Source organism: Primulina eburnea, chromosome 16 (assembly GCF_022965805.1).
Source record: "Primulina eburnea isolate SZY01 chromosome 16, ASM2296580v1, whole genome shotgun sequence".
NCBI classification, from domain to species: Eukaryota; Viridiplantae; Streptophyta; class Magnoliopsida; order Lamiales; family Gesneriaceae; genus Primulina; species Primulina eburnea.
The window spans coordinates 29,748,029-29,761,788 of record NC_133116.1 but is presented as its reverse complement, the minus strand read 5'-3'; positions in this window follow the sequence as shown (position 1 = coordinate 29,761,788).

The window sequence follows — 13,760 nt, the reverse complement described above, 5'->3', positions numbered from 1 at the left end:
AAATAAAATTTCTCGCCAAGCCGCCTAGTACACGGACCCCGTGTAGAGGTCCGGAAGGGAGTCCGTGTAGACACTGTCTTCACGGAAAAATATAGGACACGGGCCCCGTGTACAGGTCTGTGCTTGGGTCCGTGTAGACTCTGGATTTCTTCATTCTCGGGTGTGATGTAAACGGACACCATGTACAGGTCTGTGCTCGGGTCGGTGTAGCCTCGGTCCTTCAAAAATATGCTTGAAAAATATTTCTTTGGTTCCCGAACTCACTCCCATGCACCACGAACCCTTCGGCACTTTGCTCATTGCACGTAAGCCCTCCTTGATAGCTCAAAAGCCCATTCAATGCTTCTTTGAACCTCTTCAGACGTCCCCTCATGATTGGTCCCTCTGGCAACTCTAACGGATCCCATGCTTTCCTTGGAGCTTGACCACTCGAGTTCGCATCAGTAAATCTAAGGTTGATACTAATGAAGCTACAATTTCTCCTATGGAGAAATTGAAAACCAGAGTAGGCATTAACCCAGCTACTATCAGGGTTGATGTTGCAGGAAAATATCATAGTTCATTGATTAAACCAAATTCATATCCAAAGGAGGTCAACGATTGGTATTAATTTGGGGCTCTTGTCTCATTTTGTACCACATCACCAAGCTTCCGAGAAATTTCAGGTCTACCAAAATGAATCCAGGAAACTGTTCATGAAACTTGGGAAAATAACGATTATTTGTCCAGAGGAGATATTCTAGAGCTATACTTTTTTTGTACAATACCAGAACCAACAGAAAAAGACTCTCACGAAGCATTTCTTTTTATCAAGTTAAGGAGGCCAGATACAAATGTTCAAAAATTTATCAAAGATCATCTGTCAGAAGAAACACCCCTTGTTTCTTCAATTACTGAAGAAGATATATCTACCAGAAGAGCATGTGGTTTATGTGTCTGTCTAACTGAGATGGACAAAGTCAAGTTTCCGTTTAAATTTTATCATAATTTTGTAAACGGATCATTCCTGTTAAACACTATGACAGGAAAAATCACAAGTTTTGTAGAAGATCTATTCGAAAAGAAAAAAAATCTTCTGTAGAATAGCAAGCTGCCGGGGAGTAAAGAAACTCGTTGGAAATTCTGCAATATGTCTCATGTGGGAAGATTGTCAGAATAGATCTACCCAGAATGCCCGAATCAGAAAGAACAAGAATTCGGCAAAGGGTTTCAGACCTCGGTCAGACAGGAAGCATCTTGCAGACACATGACCAAGTGATGAAGGACCACAACCACGTTTTCCTCGGGGACATCAAAAGTTTTAGATTACTCGACAAAAATAAATTGACATGTGAATACCATCACTTTTCCTTGGGGATTACAAAAGCTAAAAGATTCCCTGACAGGAGATAGTGGGCATGTGATAAACCCACTAAATGACCAAGAAAACTTGGACCCAAACAACTATAAATAAAGAATAAATGGGAATAAGAAAATCATAGGATTTAAACCGAAATTTAGAACCAAAGAAAAATGTATGCTACATATCTTAAGGTTTCTAAAAGATGGATTAAACCAATAAGAAAGCAGCTGATGAATTTTAAAGATCTCTACAAACTGTTAAAAGAAGAAGGGAACGAGATCTCAGCTGATATAATACAAACTCATATCTATTGGTTATGCCAGGAGATAAGATCAGAAGAACGATCTATTTCTAGATTAATTATCTACAAAAATTAAGAAAAGGTGGAGGGATCGATCAATCAACCACTCAAGAGATAATGACAAACAAAGCTGGATGCCAATAAAGAAAAGCTATGGCAAGAATTTGAAGTACGAAAATTAAATCCGAAGGGCTTCTATAAATAAGAAGATAGAAGAAAGATGATGGAATCACTCAAGCTCTTCGTTTTTCTTCAAAATATTTGTAATATTTTCTCTTTCAAGTTTATGTGTACTGTAAGTTCAGCTACGATTAGTAGCTAAACAAAATTCTCCTCCTCTACAGGAGGTCACTATGTAATAATAGTTTGTATGTTTGAATAAAAGAACCATCACTTTGCCCCTCTCATGTATTAGTTTCAAATTAAACTATTTTACTATACACTCTGAGATAGGAAACAAAACAAGGTTGTGCTATGTGCTGTTGAAGAAATCTACGTCAGGAACCATCTGTTGCGACTACGTGGTTATTTTGTGAGAAGCAGTCTGTAAAACCCGGTGGATATAACACGACGACATTCAGGTCAAAGAGGTAAATAGTTCAATTTATTATACGGAAGCATGATGGGCCTTTTATTAAAAAAAATCTATCATTTTAGAATGGTATATAGGCTGAAAACCTTGCGTAGCTGCATGTCTTGGGCTATATGCCTTCAAGAACAGGCTCGATAGGTATAAAAATGCCACAGGCTTTTTTTAAAAAAAATAATATAAATTTTAAAAATATTTAATAAAATATAGCAAATGTGAGAATGTTGTAAAAATGTAACAATCCAGTAATCATATTCCCAGATTCATATTTTTAAAAAAAAAAAATTGGTCACGGATTCTTAGAATCCATAACCTACTGCAATGGATTCTGAATCTGTGGCAGAAGGTCACGGATTTTAAAGAATCTCGTGACCTCCTCCGTTCTATTTATTTGCACCCTACCATTCTTGCTGATCATTCCATTCGCTTTTTCGATTTGTTAGCTGTCCTCGACATTTGCATTTGTTGGGTCATCGGTGACATATTCTTCCGTTTTCGGTATTTTTATTTGTGCAACATCAATATTTCCGTTTGTTGGTAATAATTATTGTAGGTTTTTTATGCCCATAATTTTTTTTGTTATCGAGACTTGTCAAGTATTATTTTATTTTATTATTGTTGAATTAATATTGTTTTATAATGTATTTTTTGTATAATATTTCTGTTAATTTTTGTAATTTATTGCAGCTATTAAACATCGTTCGCTGATTCAATTACAAATTCCATACAACCACATTTGAAAAGGTAATTTCACTAATTTCTTATATTTTAATTGTATTATTTATATTGTATTAATGTAATTATAATTTTGTTCAGTTGCATAATACTATTAAGTATAATTTTTTAAATTTTAAAATATGAATATTAATCATATTATAAAATTACTAATAGGAATATTAATAAGAAATTAATAAAAAATATAAATTGTTGATATTTGAAAAAAAAAATTGAAGTTCGTATTTTAAATGTAATTATATTATTTAAATATGAGAATTAGTTAATATTAGGGGTTTTGCACTGTTTCGTATATTAAGTATAATCATTTAATAAAATAAAGCAAGTAAAAAGTAATTGCAAAATTAATGTATCACGCTCACTAAATTGGAGTGATTTTTATTTTTATATCATCTTATTTGTTTTTTAAAATTTTAAAAATAAATAAGTCATGCTTACTTACTTATTTTTTTTAGTAAAATTTTTTTAATCATGTAACGCCAATGAAGTAGGCGTGACATGAATTGAAATATTTGTTTTTAGTTAAAATTTAAAATCATGTAACGCCTATTTAGGTGTGACATGGATTGAAATAATTTTTTTATTAAAATTTAAAATCTAGGCGTGACATGAATTGATAAATTTTTTTGAAAAAATTTATTTAAATGTAAGTCACGACATATAGGCTTGACATGATACTGTGAGGTCCTTACTTTACGTAGTCGACTAAATTTTTTTTCAATTTTTGTTGTTATGATTGTATACATTATGTCATATTTTTCGGTGTAGACATGGATACTGTGAGGGCCTTACTTTACGTAGGTGGCTATGTAATTATTGAAGATAGGTAGGGTTGAATATAGTATCCCCGCGACTAGAGATGTAAACGAACCAAATCGTTTGTGAGCTATTTGAAGCTCGATATGATAAAAGCTCGTTTGAGCTCGTTTAATGAGGTTCGTTAAGATAAACAAACCAAACTCAAGCTTTACAGTATTCGGCTCGTTAGCTCGTGAACATGTTCGTTGGTAAGTTCATGAGTAATCTTTTAGATGAAAAAATAATAGTTTTGATATTTGATTTATTGATTTTTCATATTATTTATGAAATATATAGAAATATCTATTAAATTTATTTATTATAATAAATTTACAAATTTTAATAAGAATAATATATTTTTCTTTAAATATATAATTTACTTTTTAATTAATTTAATGAAAATTTAAATGTTTAATTCATATTTATTAAGCTTGTTTAGGCTCGATAAAAGTTTGAATAAGCTCGTGAGCCATGCATATATTCGTTAAATAAAGCTCGAGCTCGGCTCGATTATAAACGAACAAAGCTCAAACATTCAAAAGTTCGGCTCGGCTCGACTCGATTACATCCATACCCGCGACCAAGCCCATCAAAATCCCTCGGTCTACTACATTTTTCCAACTGGTGAATTATGTGCATTGCAAGCTGGAGATCGACCAATCAAAATTCTGCATCAAATTGTCAACCAAAAATTGGTATAGCTTGTTGTCTCATTACATTGAAGAGCATGTCTATATCACAGATGATGATAGTCTACAATTTATGTTTGAGTTTCCGACACTGGATTGAATGTACTTGTATGTTGATTCATCGCCAGTGTTACAGAACATAAGTGATTACGATTTTGATGCATTCATGCCGGTAATAACGCTAGGTTTGGGAACAGTAGGTTTAAATGAAGCGGGACCTTCTATGTATCACGTCGATGAACAGTCAGCTCAGACATACTCTGGGATCGACACTGGTCCTTGGGATCACCATATCACGGCTCACACTGAAGAAGACTATGCATGGGCGACGAATAGAACACAAGAATGAGATTTTACTTCAGGGGTTGGGATCATCATATCACGGTTCCATCAAGAGTTGATGTCGCATGGGGTTCTAGTAGAACATGCCAATTGGATTTAAATTCATGGGCTAATGAAGAAAATACCACAAATGTCAGACATTTTGATAGTTCTATTGGGGCTACAAATATTTTCACCCCAATTACAGAACACATGTCTGAGTAAGATGATTTATTTGGAGACAGTTCGCATTATGTCATGAATAACAATGATGATTTGTGTACTACATCAATTGACGGAGAAGATTATGATCATGTTGACAATGCAAATGAAGGGACATCAACACGTGTGTTAATTTCTGGAGAAACAATGACAGAGAACATTCCTATTGCACCGGAGCAACATTTATGTGAAATTCCAAAATTTTCAATTAAGTCTATGATGAACAAATTCCAGATTCATTTGGTATTTCTTCTGCATCACGAACAAACTTTTACAATCCTGAAAGGCCAAAGCTCGGTGTAAAAATGGTTTTTAAGAGCAAAATTGATTTAATAGCTTCAATGAAGGATTTTTCTGTTCGGGTTTTGAGACGTGAATATATCTTTGTCCAAAGTTCTCCGACAATTTGGAAGGTCAAATGCAAGAACTGGTCCGAAGGTGGCAATTGTGGATGGGTACTTCGAGCATCGTTGAAAAAAAAAATTAGGCTACTTCATGATCACAAAATATGGTGATTATCACACATGCATGTCTACCCAAGTCGATATAGATCACCATAACCTTGACGTAAACATGATAGCTAGTACACTTTTGGAAATCGTGCGTTGTGATCCTGCATACGAGATCAAATATGTGCGAGAAAGTATTAAAGTAAAATATGGGTATGATATATCGTATGCTAAGGCATGGCAGAGTTTGAAACGCGTGGTGGAGGTAATCTATGGCACATGAGAAAGCTCTGTAACTTTGCTTCCTAAATATATGGGAGCTTTGTCGAAGTACAATCTAGAAAACTATTGTAGAATGGAAGCATCTTCGACCGGATGACCATCCACATAAAATTTTGAACTTTGTATTTTGGGTCTTCAAACCACGTATATATGATTTTCGACATTGTCGCAACATATTCAGCGTAGACGGTACCCATATGTACACCAAATATAAGCACAAACTACTCATAGCAGTAACTTTGGATGCCAATAACCAGGTTTTGCCGCTAGCATTTGCGCTTGTTGATGAAGAAAATTATGAGTCTTGGCATTGGTTCCTCAGTAACGTTGCACGACATATTACCAGAGGGTGTAGTGGTGTGTGCCTTATATCTGATAGACATGAGGGTATAACAAGTGCAGTGCAAGATCTCCCTGACTTCAAGCCTCCTCGTGGTGTTCATCGTTTTTGTTTGAGGCATGTTTTCTCTAATTTAAACATTAAGTTCAAAAACATTCATTTGAAAAACTTACGTTGGGAAGCAGGGATACAACACTAAGTAGAAAAATTTAATGCGACAATGGAGGCAATTAGAACAATAATGCAGCAGCTTTCACGTATTTGTCAAACATTCCAAAAGAAAAATGGTCGTTGGCTCATGATGGTGGATGGAGACAAGGGATAATGACAACGAACATGTCTAAGTGTATTAATGGTGTGTTAAAATGGGTTCGACGTCTTCAAATAACTGCAATAGTGGAGCTGATCTTACAGCGATGCGTGCACTATTTCATTCAACGACAAGCGCGAAGTGATAAGATGCTGGAAAAAAATCAACCATGGACTGACTATGCATACTATAAATTTGATATGTGGTCAAAAAAGTCAATTGAACATCGAGTAGTAAGATTTGACCAAAGGGATAAAACAGCATCCATCGCGACAGGAGGAAGACCAAGTCATCAACATCACGTACAAGCTGTCAACATTTCTACGCGTGATTGCACATGTGGTAAATTTATAATATTTGGAATTCCTTGTTCACATGTTATATGTGCAGCAAACTGGTTTGGTTTAAATCCCGCACAGCTTGTACAACCATGGTTTACATTGAGCGAATACGTGCACACATACGATGGAAGATTCTACCCTATTCATGAAGAACAATATTAGGAAGAACCTACATTCCAACTACAACACAATATTGTTCGTCGACAAAGGAGGCAAGCTGGTAAAGATCGTAGGACACACATAAGAAATGAGATGGATCAACCATCATCGAGGGAGAGACAACGTAGGAGGTAAAAAATCTACAATAATATATTGTACCTTATTTTTACTTTATAACATGTGAAGTGATTAATGTAATTACAAAATTGTGTATTAAAATTTTATATTTATTAATAAATCTTGTCCATTGCATGTATGTGCACGTGAGAAGATCGAGTTACAGTGGCAAATACACATGTTTATGACACATATTTTACATTTTAATAAAAGTTGTAATAAATTGTATTCAGTGTTGTATTGTTTTAAATATGTTTGAATATCAAGTATATTGACTTATTTGACTTGATTTATTAATTGTACTTAGGTTTTTCATTACTATAACTTTATTCGTAAATTTATTAATAAACGACTAATAAATCACATGCACTATATTGTTTTTTAAAAATGAATAATAAATTATATACACTATTCCAATATAAGGTTACAGTAGTATTTTAAAAATTACAAACATTTAATTTCCGTTATGACCACTGGTAGGAAAACAACTAACGATACGACCAATAACTAATCAAATGTTGCAGCAACAACTTCAAGTTAAAATAAAAAAATAGAAAAATATACAATAATACAACGTAAGTAAAGTTGCATCTCGGAACAAATAGTTAATGATGATGGTAACGATGCCCCCCAGTTCCACACTGAGGTCTTCTAATGACTCTACGCCCACAAACTAACATCTCTTTAGCATCTCCGTGCGTACGTGTTTGGGCTGCAGATTTACTGGTATCAGAAATGTTCCCACCAGCCTCATACCCTTCTGTATCTGAATATTCTTGATATGTTATTGGTGACGTGTTTAATGTAGGGCAACTCTCATTTATAAACGATCGAAAGTCACTTTGTAAAATTGTGAAAAACTACCGGCAAATGGAGTGTGGTAACCATACTCATACGATGGAAAGCTTGAACCCATGGGCAGAGTAGTGTATGCAATATTTGAAGTTGATGGTCTGGGTTCAAACTCATTTCGTGTCCACGTCGGTGGAGTTTGCACATGAGCTGGGCGTGTTTGTGACATAGATGCATATATTATTTAACCTCTATTTTATACAATAAATTAAATACACATACATATTAGATAAATTGAACATTTATTACAATAAATTGTCGGTAGTTTGCATCTACATGATGGTAGTCAATGATGTTATAAGGTACCAGTGTCGGAGAGAGAAATATTAGTGAAATGCGACGATACCAACCAATATACACTACAAAAAAAGGTAAAAGACAACGGCTTTTAACCATTGTCGTAGGTCAAATAAAACCGTTGTTAAAGTCTTTGTGGTTAAAGGGTGTGCTCAAAGACAACGGTGAAAAACTGTTGTCGTAGACGTCAAAGATGACGGTGAAAAACCATTATCGTAGGTCTTGTAAAACCGTTCTTAAAGGTCCTATGGTTAAAGGGTGCACTCAAAGACAACGGTGAAAAACCGTTGTTGTAGACGTCTAAAGATGATGGTGAAAAACTGTTGTCGTAGTATCGACAAATTGTTGTTAAACTAAATATTGCGACTGGTTTTTCTAAACATCCGTCGCTAAATTGCTACGGTTTTATAAAAACTGTTGCTAATTAGCGATTATTTTATATTATTTTCGTCGCTAATTAGCGACGGTTGTACATATGATTTCCGTCGCAAATTGGCGACGGTTATTCACATGATTTCTGTCGCTAATGTTTTCCTGTAAAATATAAAAATTGCTTTTATAATTTAACAAATCATTAAAGAGAAAAAATTAACATTATCTTTTATAATTTAATACCTTACAATTTTACTAAACTAATAATAATTATAATCTTAACACTTAAAATTGAAGCGAATGAAAATCAAGAGAGAAACTTATTGTGTGAAGAAAATGAATGAAGATGCGGATATTTATAGACAATTTGGCGACGGTTTTTGTTTAAAGTGGCTTCAACCATTGCTATTAGCGACGGTTAAGCTTAAATAGTCGCTATTAGCGATGGTTATACATAAGCCGTCGCTATTAGCAATATTTGTTTATTTAAAAGTACGACAATTTTATTGAAACAGTCGCTAAATATAGCGACAGTTGTTCAGAATCGTCGCTAATTTAAAAATACGACAGTTGTATAAAACCGTCGCTAATTTAAAATTGCGTTGGTTATATGAAACCGTCTCTATGTCAAAATTGCTTTTTTTAAAAAAAATTAGAACAACAGTTTTTAAAAACCGTTGTTGTAGTCCGAAAAAACACATACATAGACAATGGTTAAAAACCATTGTCGTAGCTTAAAAAAACCCTCATAGATAACGGTTGTTAAAACCGTTGTTGTAGCAAAAAAAACATTCTTTGTTGGAAACTTGACAAACTAAGAGATTAAATTAATTGAACTAACTGATCACGACTGACAGTTGCCTAACTGAAGATTAATACGCAGGTTATTAAAGGCAAATGAAACCAGTCGAACTAAATTTGCAAAGTCAACTGACTGATCAGATGAAAACTGATAAGTTGATATATTCAGTTGAGAGCTTATCAGTGTCTTCATATCAACTGATCATTCAGCTGTACACGTCATCAGTTGAAACAGACATTCAACCGACAACAGTACAAATCAGACTGCTACTCGTAGTGGAATGACGCATTTCGGAGTTTACAGTGTACGACTGTCAGAAGAATATTGATGTGACAATCAACGGATATAAAGATTAAAATATTATTTAATTTTACCGTTGAAGAGAAGCCTATAAATAGGTGAGAAGAGCAGTTAAGAAATATACTTGAACAACCAATTGATCTATCTATTCTCAAGCTTGTTGTTACATTGCTGAAATTATAGCTCTAACTCAAGAATCAAAAGCTCACTCTTATCCGATTTATTTGTAGCATTTGAGGCTACATTTTGAGCTTATTAGCACAAATCATTGTATTACTTATTTGATCTTAACTAGATCAGTTGTGCTAAGTCCAGTCGAGAACTGTGAGAAAGTTAGTAAACTAAGAGTTTTAGTTTTGGCAGTGTTAAGTCCAAACTGAAGTGGGTCTGTACAAGTTTTGTATTGATCAAAGTCTTTTAGTGCATATCCTATCTTTGTGATAGAAGGAGTGACGTAGGAGTTATTCAATCTCCGAACATCCATAAATCTTCGTGTTATTACTTCAGTAATTTATTCTATCTTTCAGTCAGTTTATTTCCGCAACTGTATTCAGTTAAACTGATTGTTATCGACTGACAAGATTCCTAGTATCAGTTTGTCACAGAACTGACACTTCATTCGAAAATATTACAAAAATCGTGTGTGTTTATTCAACCCCAACTTCTAAACACATTTCAACCTTTCAACCGTTCCTATCACTCTTAGACAACGGTTTTTAAAAACCGTTGTTGTAGCCCAAAAAAACACGCTCATAGACAAAGGTTTTTAAAAACCGTTGTTGTAGACACATCAAAGACAACGGTTCTTAAAAACCGTTGTCGTAGACACATTAAAGACAACAGTTCTATAAGCGGGGAAACATCAAAGACAACAGTTCTATAAGCGGATTTTTTTAGGCTACGGCAACAATTTTTGTTAAAACCGTTGTTAAAAGAAAAAACACAACAGTTTTAATAAAAACCGTTCTCTTTGATGTGTTGCTGAATGTGTATTTTCTTGTAGTGATAGTCCACTGTGATGCCGGGTGTACCAAGTATGACATAATCCCCACCAATCACAAAATTATATCTGTCATTCCACATATCTACAAAATCTTTGTGATACATCGCCCAAACACAGTTGTTCCACCCTTGTCGCGTCAATTTATGGAAATTATCGAAGTTAGTAGCAGGTGGCGGGTTACTCTAATGCATTCCAAATTGTCGAAGACACTGCTCTGGTTTATGCATCTCAACTCTATGAAAATTGATCGATGCATATGCCGACCGACATAGATGAATTCTATTTGCATTAAGAATTCTACCAATCTCGGGGGACTCCATATCATAAACTGCCCATAAAAACTGAAGCAAAAAAGAATAAAAACAAAAAAAAAAGATTATGGAGATGATAATATAACAATCGGACTGAATTTTTTAAAAATTCCAAATTTTAAATAACTAATTTATGTATCTACCTGCCCTTCTACCATCTTGTCAAGCATATCTCTCATTATATCGACCGAATGATGGGCCGTGTGTATCCAAGAAAATCTATGTCTCCACCTGTAATTTATAAAAGTACACAATACAATCATTAAAAGTACATAACAAAATAATAATAATACAAGTTAATTAATTCTGAATAGTACCGTGCGCCGTATGGTGAGAATGGTAGACCCTGAAGTACATCTGCAGCCTGTTCTTCTGACATAGATACTTGTTGCGTTCTATCAGGGCAAAGAAGAGTAATTCTAGATCATACCTAAATCTGCAATAACATAAAACAAAAATAGTCAAATGATAACAAAAATTAAGTACAACAAATATAATGACCGTAAAAGTGTAAAAATACCTGCAATATCTGAACAGACCCACACAAATCGACCTTTAATCCCATTGATGTGTCGCACAACTCTCTATAAAGATATGCCAACACAGTAAAACCCCAGCCACCATTTCCATGTCCTCAAGAAACTGCAAATACATAAGTTTCACAGCAGCACCTTCCGAGTCCGGAAACATACAGCCACCAATGATCATTAATGCAACACAACGAGAATATTGTGTCACATCATCTTCAGTGCTTTGATAATTAATCATATTATTTAGACAATGTTCTCACAAAACGGTCAGATAAAAGTGTGCACTTTTAATCTGAGAAGGTGTAGGCGTAAAACCCAACCAAGTTGCGCAACGCTGTTGTAATGTATGTTTGTCGTACACGGTATCTACACCAGTGAAGGGCATGCCATCAATATTCAACCCCCAAATAAGGGCAACGTCCTGTAGGGTGATTGTTGCCTCGCCAACTGTAAGCTGAAATGTCTGTGTCTCCCGACGTCATCTCTCAACGATGGCTGTAAGCAAATTATTATCATAATTTTTAATAGGGCCACATTGAATGACACCATAGAAACCCATGCGTACTAGATATAGGCAGACACGGAGGTGAATCCTAGCATTATGAAATCTCCAAAGACATTTGTCAGACCGGCTTGGAGGAATTAGTGCATCTATGTTTTCAGCATTGATATTATTTGATATGTGTTTACCTCGCAAATACAACACATTATCCGTAATTTACCATCTTGCCAACAAAAAACCATTATATAACAAATATTATAATTTTATCAACAAAATGTAATTACATATTTTATATTAAAAGAAATTTATTTGTAATTTTCGGCTGTAAATAATAAAACGTATATGCTGATGATTAATTCGTAAATGTGATAAAGGTAATAAGATTTTAAAAAAAATAAATAAATAATAATTTATAATATATAAATAAATTAATTACTATAAATAATTATATTGTCTTTACTTATAATAATTAAAATAATTATAATAATTATTATTACTATTGTTATTACTTAAAACTTCTATGAATTAAGACCATTATTTATATAAATAAATTAATTACTATAAATAATTATATTGTCTTTACTTATAATAATTAAAATAATTATAATAATTATTATTACTATTGTTATTACTTAAAACTTCTATGAATTAAGACCATTATTAATCTAAATAAAAATGATTAGTTAAATCTTTAATATCATAATACATTAATATTTTCCGTTGAATTCTAAATTTGTTTAAGCGTGGATGCAAAAATTAGTACACAATTAATACTATTATTATTTAAATTTAATAACTATAAATAAAAATATTTAAATTATTGTCATTAGTATTACTAATGAAATTTTTTAATAAAAACTTATGTTAAGGATGAATGAGATAAAGCCTTATTTTCATATTTTGAAGAGGAACATGAAAATATATAATTTGTTTAATTCTCAAACAATTACATGGTAAATTACTGTCATTAGTATTAGTAATGTAATCTTGTCTCTATTAGTTATTCCAAAAATTTGTCGTGGTTCCTAGTACTTATTAGAGAAACAAAGATGCTCATATAATAAATGTTAGAGAAATTTATATTCGAGTAATATGCAATATGAAAATATATTTTACAAAACAAAGATTAAATAAAATGATTTTTTAGTAGAAAATATGTTGTTATTATTACATTAAGCTAATTTTCATAATATTAATTGTGTCAATAATAAAATTCATTTAATCAAATTTAGTTCAATAAATCAACGAACAATAATAAATTAAATTAAAAAAAATCAATAACGTTACCTATTAAGATTCTCTTGTATGAAATAAATGATCAAATCAATGAAAAATATAATAACTTGTCAATGTTAAGCATTCTTATAAAAAACATATTATAAAACAATATTAATTCAATAAAAATAAAATAATTTAATACCTGACAATTTTCGATGACAAAAAACTTATGAACACAACGTCCGATCGAAAAGAAATTTAACTAACAGAAACTCTGACCGAAAAAACGAAACGAAAAAATAAAAACTAATGAAGCATTAGAAATGCGGAAGACTTGTGCTTGAAAAAATCCGAAGACTCAGTGTTCGAATGGTAAGTGATCGGTGCAATTTAAACTAGGATGTGGAGTCACGGATTCCAAGAATCCGCGACAGTCTGTCGCGGATTCTTGGAATCCGTGACTCTTTAATGTATTTTTTTTAAAAAAAGTTTGAATATGGAGTTGTATACTCCGGATTGTTATATTTTTATAATATCCACATATTTGCAATATTTTAATATATATTTTTTAAAATTAT